The following is a 7,882-nucleotide window of genomic DNA, read 5'->3' as shown; positions in this document are numbered from 1 at the left end:
GTGTTGCGATGGTGATTCCACGCATATAATTTTAAAATAGAACAATTCAAACTGCCTTTAAGAAAACCATCAGAGTGTATCAATTTGACTGAAATTTTCAGCAAATTCCCTTTACATTATCTAGTTTTTAACTATTATAGTGAAAACTGCCAGCTCTTTATTTAATCTCCCATAATGTATCATTAAACATAATATTTAAGATATATGCTTATACTAAGAATAAAGACAATGAAAAATAAACTCGCATTTAAGTTTTAAAACTTTAGTTGGACTCCAACAAAAAAAAAATGAATGAATGGCCAAACATATCCCTGTTTGTGATGTGGTGTATTTACGTTGATATCAAACTGGTGTGCTCAATGACGTGAACAGAATGGTCAAAACGTTGTTAGTGCTAAATGATAAGGCCAGCTCAATTTTTCGTCATAGGTCACGAGATGTAAACAGGGTTAGTGCTAATCCCAACGCTAACCCTAACCCTGGACCTCTAGAGCTCCAATGCTTACCCTAATCCTAACCTACAATCTTGCCAATAATCGCCTTATTTACATCTCAACAACCTTGACAAAAACTGAGCTAGCCTTAACAAATATATTTAGCTGTCAAAACGTAATAGAAAGGGCAATTAAAGCGAAAATGCAAACTAAGTACGAAATAAATTTAGGGTGTCGTATCATTTCGCGGAATTTCAGGATCTTTTGACCCGGGTTTTTTCTTGTTTTTGTTTTTTGTGTGTGGGTGAATCATCGCCAATGAAAAAAACACATTTTATTGTCAGCAGAAACAGTCGACTCGCTACCTACAACGTCTCCGATTGGCTCTCTAAATATATGTTACTGGTTCAGCATCCGTTTAGACAAAAAGCTGCCCCTGGTCTAATACTGGCAGGTAATAACAAGGTCAGCTGGATTGTTAAATACCTTAAATCAACAAATCTATCGCGAGGAACCAGGTCAGTGTCCGGGTTAAGGCGATAAACTGCGAAATTATCTTTCCCCCGTCATAACGAACAGGATGTTTGTCCCCATGATAGGAGGTATATATAAGGTGGCCAGTTTGACTCGTTTAATCATATTGACTCCTGTTGGTGCCAGTCTAACTGTTGTTCAACTAACTATATATTATACAGCCAGCCATACGTCAAGATGAAATCTGCTACAGTTATTTTAGCCTTTGCTGTTGCCCTGTGTGTCATGTTTGAAGTATCAGACGCTAATAGTAAGTTGATAACATTTTTTTTTTTTTCATTTTTTTTTTCGTTTATAATTTTTCAGTTTTTTACGCCTGTTAAAGTGTCTGTGCGGATTTGCATTTTGGGGAAAATATTAAATTTACCACGACATAAAGATGCATTATGTAAGAGCTAAATCTGACTAGTTCAGGTCTGTTTTCTCGCTTCAAATGTTATATAAATTATTATTTAAACATTTGTGAAGGTTGCATGGATTAATACTAGATCTTTGTGTCACCTGGAGAATATCTTCTCTAGGGTTAGGGTTCGGGTTAGGTTTAAATTACATGTCAAATGTACAAATTGAAGCTGTAACAACGGTGGATTGTGGCTAAAACTATTCTGAAGGGTTAGGGTTAGAATTGTGGGTATAAACACTGACAGATATTCTACAGATCGGTCACGATCCAGTAGCGTGCGGTTGCATGTCCAAAATCAACTCTCTCTACATTTTGTTCATATCCGGTTTATGTCGTCATAGAGAACGCTGAATGTTGAAAATTTTCAATTCATCATTGTAGGCTTTTTTTGATTGAATTGATTTAGACCATTTTTGACCTGATATTTCCATTCTGTGAAATTCGCTAAGCCATACAGTGTGCTATGAGGGAAATTTTGCCCGGACTGCGGCACTACGGCCTACTCTTAGGCCTATATCGAATTCTAAATGTCAAGGGATCTTTTACGTGCACGCCAATGTGTACACGGGACCATCCGAACGACTAGACAGCTGTTCTTGTCAGGCCCTCCGTCCTGCATCACTGACATGGGGGGACCACGCCAGAAAATCTGGATGAACTTTCTCGCCAAATGCAGGGATCGAACAGCGTCTTAACCCACTTAGCCACTGTGACCCCGTAGTTTGCAAGAGATCGATCAAATCTTCTAATAACATCCAGAAACATTAATATTTATTGCATAAACGAACATTTTGTTATTATACTGTCACACGTACTGTGTTCCAATACGGGATTTTCCGACGTGGTTTCTCCTTGTCAGTGGTGTAAGAAGAAGCCCCGGTAAGGATAGTGTCTTGTCGTGCGGATGGGACGAAAGAATTGAAAGTGAAAGAAATGAAATGAGGTTTAACGACTACTGCTCCAACAGGGCTAATGAAGACGGACAATCGCCATTGCTAATGGATACTGGTTATTTTTGGTTCTATTTTATAATTTCATCAGTGACTTTAAACAGTTACAGTTGAGTTGCCTAAATAGTGATGTTATTTTTAGAGTGTTCAAACAAAGCGAAGTAGAAGCATCATCCAAAAAAGAAAGAGACCGAGACGTAGGCCCAATCGACACAAATTAGATCATTTCGGGACTAATATACATGGTGTCATTTCATTTAAATAGTTCGCCTGCAAGTTGGGGCCTTTGGCAATGGGGGGGGGGGGACCGGGAAACCCGGATAGGTTAAGCAGGCGATCCTACGCCTTGTCGCGTGCACGCTTGAAATGTAAAACACGTCATTTGACTCAATGACAGATCTTATGATCTAAAGCGCACGAGTTAGACCACTTAACCCCCACCCTCTCATCAGAAAAAAAACCAGTTCGCTTTGGTCTAAACTAAACGTTTTCAATTATTGTTTGTTTCCTTTACAGCCTTTGCCAGATGCCAGTGTGGAGGAAGATGTGGAACATTTACATGTAGTAACCCAGATACTGTTAGAGGTTGTAACTGTGTTAGTTGTACCTGTAGGCGTGGAAGTATAGGTAAGCAGAAATGAAATGAGGTTTTACTTTCTACTTTCGTTTTTGTATACTTTCGAATATGGCCTATAAAAACGAAACGAAATAGGATCTGTGTTTTAATCAGATTGTACTTGTCTGCAAGGATTGGTCTAATGTAGACGGACATTCACCATACAGTATGCTCTAAGTGAAAATGGTCTATCCAGACAGTGGCACTACGGCCTACTGTTATTTTGAAATCTAACTTTCAAGGGGTCTTTAACGTGCATTGGACATTGTCTTTTTTGTCGCGCAGCGTGTCAGCTTAAGTTAATCTTGTTTCAAGTGTACACCTGGTATGTCATTATCTATACTAATATTGATGACTATCGTTTGTGTGTCTGTCTGTCTGTCTGTTCAGGGTTGGTGGCTGCTCTAGGGCTCAAATTTGGTGTATAAGGGTAGCTCGGAGCCTCGGCCGGGAAGTAACATGGACAGGTGGCGCTTCCTGTTTCGGAGTTATACTACTTTAAACCCGTCCAGCGCCGAGTCATCCCCTATAATATATTTTTTTTTAAAAAACTGTCAAAAAAGGTATATAGCCTGGAATATGTTAACATTTCTACACACAAGTAGGTGAATTCGGACCTGAAGGAGCTATTAAGGGGACACAACTTTCTACCTGATACAGTACTAATTTTTCGTCTGTTTTATTTTTTCAGGATTCCGTCAATGTTGTGCCAATAGTTGTGGTTTCTTTAACTCGAGGAAATGTTTCCGATGCAAACCTTATCAAAGCTGTAGCTGTAGTGGATGCCGATAAAAAAAACAACCAAACCAACAAAAACCTCAAAATTTTTATAGCGTTTTTAAATTATTTTTATAATTTATAAAATATTGTGCCAGTAAATGTGTTGGGTATTTTTTGTTGGGTTTTTTTTTTTGAAAGACTAAGGAATGTGTCCTATTCTATAGCAGTAACGGATGCAGATAGTCATAAAAAAACTATTTTATTTTTTTTTTTTTACTATATTTATATTTGAAAAAAGCGTTGTACAGAACTTTTTAATATATACATTTTTAAATTGCTGTGCCAATCATTGTTCTTTGAACTAAGAAATGTTTCCTATCAAAACGTTTATCAAAGCCGTGACATCTCAAAAACCTTTTATATTATTAATATCATTTATAAATTGTTGTACCAACTAATGTGTTTTTGGAAGACGAAGAAATGTTTCCAATGGTAACCTTATCAAAGCTGTAGCCTACCTGTAAAGGATGCCAATAAAATGACAAAACACTTTTATATTATTTATTTTTGAATAAAGTTTTTTACGTCTGTACTTGTGTGTTTATGTTTAATGGATCTTGGTTTTTTTCGGCGTAGACATGTTGGAAATGACATGGGGTTTAACGTCCCACATGTCTGCCCCATCAGGACTAATGATGACGGGGATACATGATGCAGTCTTCTTTGAGTGAAATGTTTCCCGGACAGCGACGCTACGGCCTACTCTTATTTCGAATTCCAACTGTCAGGGTTTCTTTCACGTGCACGCCTTCGTGTACCAGCACCCTGCGTGTTTGTCCCATTCGAACGCCTTGGTGTTGTTCACCTGTACCAGGAGGATCACTTGGTGTTGTTCACCTGTACAAGGGATGTGTACTGGAGATTTAAAACATTATAAATTGATGATTAATTCATTGTTTATTATGATGTATTTTGTTTATTATGATGTATCGAGAAAGTTCCGAGTGGTTTATTCCTCTGGTCAGAGATGCAGGACTTGAGAGTATAGCGTGTTGTGTCCAGCTATCACGTTAATATTCATATTACTGTACAATGGGAGATAACTTCATTCTAAGATAACTTCATTCTAGTTCTATATTGACCAGGTGACATGAATGACGTATAAAGCGGCCCATACATGTCCACTAAAACCATCAATATTATTGACCCAATATATTGCCTCAATAATATTGACGGGAATTGCCCACACACGATTCAATATTTCCATCAATAATTTCATCATTTTTTGGTCATTTTTAAAAATGGTTGTTTCTCAGTTGCCATGTTTACTCTTCCAAGGTTGACGATGGAATGAAAATATTGACGCAATTATTGACAGATTCTCCACACACGATCAATATTGTCATTCAATAAATTGACCGTCCGTCAATATATTGATGAACCATCAATAAAAATCAAACTGGTTTTGATCCGTCAATATATTGACGCAATGATGGTTATTGACAATATTTTACATCAATATTGCCCACACACGTTCAATATTATTGAGACAATATTGAGTCAATAATATTGACGGAATTATTGAACGTGTATGGGCCGCTGAAGAAAGTTCTATGGGCGCGTATCAACCATGTTGCCTGTCCAATCTCGTGGGTTTTCAAATAAACTGCCGGAAATGCAGTCTGGCAGTATTTCAGGCACTGATCGTCGAGATAAATAGAGCTTATCAGATACCGTCTATCGCAAAATCACTAGTTTATCCGACCAGAGGGGAAAGTGTCAAACGGACGGAGTGAGTGAATCAAAATGAATGAATATTTTCGCCACAATATTTTGAGAAATAGACTGCCGGAAATGCAGTCTGGCAGTATTTCAGACACTGGTCGTCAAGATAAATAGAGCTGACCACATACTGTCTGTCGCCAAATCACAAGCTTAACCGAACAGAGAGCGAGGTGTCAAACGAACGGAGTGGGTGAATCAAAAGTGAATGAATATTCTTGTCGCGGTGAACCAGTACCCCAAAACATAAAAAGCACTTCTCAAGTGGTTTACGTGTTATTGCTTATTAATAGGTTTACAGCAGGGTGGGTTCGGTAAAAAAAAATTTCACTCAGACTCTACAACATGCAAGTCTATGACTGAGTGGGATTTAATCATCGTAGAAGGTATTGATTATCAAAACATACCACAAATAATTGCCCCCCCCCCCTCACTCCCCAACTTGGCGCCGCCACTGAGTGTTTCTGTTAAATTTTAGGGGTCCATAATAATAATAAAAGAAAAATGATCAAGAATAATTTTTTTTTACTCATTGAAATAGGTTGGGTACGAAAAGTACCATGTTTTCGGAGCTTTGATAATTAACTCGTTAACTTTAAAGTTTTAACGCGTTATCCCGTTAAAGGACATTTTAATATGCTCCGTGTCTCAGTTGTAAACTAAAATGTTATGAAATATGAATATCAGTCCAAAAATGGTTCAATTCCGTTCAGTTTGAACAAAGTAATGTGGAATTGAAATTTCACCGATCTATATAAGTAGAATGTTATTCCATTCGTTGATTATGACTGATATAATGACGATCACTTAACCCGATAACTTCTGCCTGTGTATAAAGGCCTACATGGATATCCAGTTATATACACATCTTGAAAATTTGGGGATCGACGACACAAGGAAAATCTTAAAAGTATCATAATAGTTATAACTGCACAAGATGAGGATACAGGATTACAGAGATAAAGAGAGAGAGAGAGAGAGAGAGAGAGGGAGGGGAAAGAGAAAGGGTGGGGGGGTAACGTCCACTCGACACAAACCAGGTCAATTTTATTTCAATTATTCACTTAGCAGTGGGAGGAAACCGGAGGACCCGGATAAAACCCACGCGGTTGGACAAGCGACCCTACTCCTTGTCACGTACCACCGGGGAATCGAAACCACGCCAGTTGACTCAATGACCTCCCCCCTACAGGATTACAATGTCACTCAGAATTAACCGTTTTGTGTTTTGCTCTTGCACTAGTAAGCGTGTACCATTCATTTAAGAACCTGGGCCCTTTACTAATGACAAATGTTGTCATTAAATCATATAAGTGATCATTTTTCTAAATTAAAGTTTAGTATGTATAGAAATAGTTAGTTAGTAGTAATTAGGAGATGTATAACAAGTTGGCCTTATCAAATAGATCTAATCCCTTACGGCCATAATCAAAATTTTGCTGACATTGTCCAACACGAAATCGAAAGTCCCCCCCCCACCCGTCATCTGCTACAAAGATGAACTCTGACACAGCAACATACATCCAATTGTTTGCTGGATTATCTCGACATTTTACTATGGAAGAAATGAAAAACCTTCTTATTGGTTCGGACGAAGAGCTGGGAATGTGAAATGCCATTACAAGAAACTTTCGAGATTCAACAACATTTGTGTGTTCCCGCCATATCAGACAAAATGTTTTGGACTATTTAAGTAACAAAGTTGGTGTGAGTAAATCAGAAAGAAAGTGGGTTGTTAGCGAACTCTTTGGTGAAAATGGTATTGTCGGCGAACAAGATCCGACAATCGTCGCAATCAAAATCTCCTTGTAATTCGTATATCCGACCTTTTAAAAGTGAATTACAGCGTCAATAATGATATCCGTTCCAGAGAAAGTAGGCCTACCTGGACCAATATTGACTGCGAGAGCCTGCGGAATGGAGATCATTAAAATTAGTAGATTTTGCCATAAAAGTGAAAGAATCAGTTACAACTAAATACAAGGAAATGAAGTTATTCTTGACCAGTTATAGTTGTCATCTCAAGCTTGATGACTGTTTTCAGCATCGGGTCGTAGACTTCGATAAATGGTGTGCCAAGTCGAGAACTGAAAGGGCTCAGACGAGTCGATTTATGTCGGACCCAGACCATCCTCTCTGTGGTGGAGTCACGGTGGCTAAGTGAGTAAGACGCTGGCTCGCTAGTCTGGAGGTCACGGGTTCGCTTCCGGTGTTGGTCGAGAAAGTTCATGGTTTCCCTTTGTCAGTGGAGCAGGACGGAGGTCCTGACAAGGACAGCTGTCTAGATGTTTGGGTGGGACGAAAACCGAAGTCCCGTGGATCCCTTGGCAGTTGGAATTCGTCAAAATAGTGGGCCGTAGTTGTCCGGGCAAAATCTCCGTCATATCACACTGTAAGGCGTATGCCCGTCTTCATTAGCCCAGTCTGAGCAGAACAGTAGGAC

General features: G+C 38.7%; 1 long non-coding RNA gene across 1 annotated transcript; it reads left to right on the top strand.

Annotated features, from left to right (window-relative positions):
* The first annotated feature begins 849 nt into the window (after positions 1-849).
* On the top strand, positions 850-4,249 carry LOC126821970 (uncharacterized). Its single transcript, XR_008788166.1, has 3 exons — positions 850-1,218; positions 2,838-2,948; positions 3,629-4,249. It is a non-coding gene; the product is annotated as an uncharacterized LOC126821970 (long non-coding RNA).
* The last annotated feature ends 3,633 nt before the right edge of the window (positions 4,250-7,882 follow it).

This window comes from Patella vulgata, chromosome 5 (genome assembly GCF_932274485.2).
Source record: "Patella vulgata chromosome 5, xgPatVulg1.2, whole genome shotgun sequence".
Taxonomy (NCBI): Eukaryota; Metazoa; Mollusca; class Gastropoda; family Patellidae; genus Patella; species Patella vulgata.
This window is presented reverse-complemented; position numbering and strand designations above follow the sequence as displayed.